Below are 1998 nucleotides of genomic sequence, written 5' to 3'. Positions count from 1 at the left end.
ATATGAAGAAAAACGTGGCATCGGGATTGGAGGAAGAATCATTAACAACCTGAGATATGCTGATGATACAACTTTGCTTGCTGAAAGTGAGGATGACTTGAGTCACTTACTGATGAAGATTGCGGAACACAGTCTGCAGTATGGATTACATCTAATATAAAGAAGACAAAAATCCTCACAACTCGACCAATAAGCAGCAGCATCATAAATGGAAAGAAGATTGAGGTTGTCAAAGAATTCACGTTGCTTGTTTCTACAATCAAGGCCAATGGAAGTAGCAGTCAGGACATTAGACGACATGTAGTAGAGGGTAGGTCGGCTGTGAAGGAAGTCTTTCAAATACTGAGGAGCAAAGGTGTCTCCGTGAGGACTAAGGTGAGCCTGACATAGGCCATGATATTTCCAATCGCCTCGTATGCATGTGAGATCTGGACAATGAATAAGGAAGACCAAAGAAGAGTTGATGCTTTTGAGTTGTGGTGCTGGTGAAGAATGCTGAAGGTACCATGGACTGCCAAAAGAACTAACAGATCTGTCTTGGAGGAAGTGCAGCCGAGATGCTCTTTGGAAGCGAGGATGGCCAGACTTCGTTGTCAGAAGGGACCATTCCCTGGAGATGGATGTCATTTTTGGTAAGGTGAAGGGTCTACGAAAGAGGGGAAGGCCTTGGACGAGATGGATTGACACAATGGCTGCGACAATGGGCTTAGTTATTGTTATCAAGGATCATGGAGCTGACGCGGGATTGGGCGGTTTTTCGTTCTGCTGTGCATGGGGTCGCTATGAGTCAGAAGTGACTCAACGGCACCTAACAAGAACAATTCTAAAAGTTAATCAGGTTTATTATAATTAAGATAGATTACATGTGAGAATGTCAGCAAGCCTGGTGTATGACTTTAAGTATGCCCATAATTCTGTGGTGTGAAACAGATTCCTGTTCCAAGGCTGCTGAACCATCTTAGTACCCTGTACACAACTGAGGGCTATTCTGCTGGCAGATACAGTATTTACAGGCCATTAATGGGGTACCTGGGCGATGCAAACGCTGAGTGAACACAGCTGCTAACCAAAGGATTGGGGGTTCAAGTCTCCCCAGAGGTGCCTCAGAAACAAAAAGCCTGGCGGTTTTGAAAAATGAGCAGTTGAAATCCTTGGAGCACAGTTCTACTCCCACGGTAGTCACCATGTGTCACAGGTAATGACGATTTTGTGTGTGTTTTTGTTGGTGATACACACAGCAAAACATACACCAACTCAAGAGTTTCCACGTGTATAATTCAGAGATATTGATTACATTCTTTGAGTTGTGTGACCATTCTTGCCCTCATTTTCCAAGTTCCTCCCGCATTCACTGGCCCCTTGGCCCCTTCACTTCCTATCTGATCTTTCAAATTGCTGTTGTCTTTGTCTTTAGAGTAGAGCTTAAAGGAGCACACAGTGCTCAAGGCAGACATTCTTTACTAATGAAGCTAAATTACTGCTTGGTTGTCAGAAGACTTCAAGGGATGTTTTTGGTTTAAGGTTTAAAGATTATCTCAGGGCAGTAGTTTTAGGGGTCCATCCAACCTCAGTGGCTCCAGAAAATCTGGATTCCGTGAGAAGCTGAAATTGTGTTATGCAGTTTTTTCCCTTTTGATCAGGATTCTTCTATGGAATCTTTGATTAAAATGTTCAGTAACAGTAGCTAGGCACCATCTGTTTCTTCTGGTCTCATGGCAAAAGATGTTATTGCTACATGTTCCATTTCCTCTTCCTATTCCTAGCTCTCCTTCCTCTGGAGGTCCAGGTGAAGAGAGACCAATCGTGCCTTGAACAGGCACTTGCAAGCTTTTGACATCCCAGGCACTACAAAATGAACTAGGAGGCAAAACTGAAGTATGAAACACATTATTCGGCTAATTTATTAATATGTCCCATGAGACCAGGACCCTAAAGCAAGGAACCAGATCCTATGAGGTGTTAGGTTGTACACAAGCAGCTTCAGTAACCACTTTTTTT

The sequence above is a fragment of the Orycteropus afer genome, unplaced genomic scaffold (genome assembly GCF_000298275.1).
Source record: "Orycteropus afer afer isolate SDZICR_OR568_19922 unplaced genomic scaffold, OryAfe1.0 scaffold00300, whole genome shotgun sequence".
Classification (NCBI taxonomy): domain Eukaryota; kingdom Metazoa; phylum Chordata; class Mammalia; order Tubulidentata; family Orycteropodidae; genus Orycteropus; species Orycteropus afer.
Note: the sequence above shows the minus strand (reverse complement) of the source record.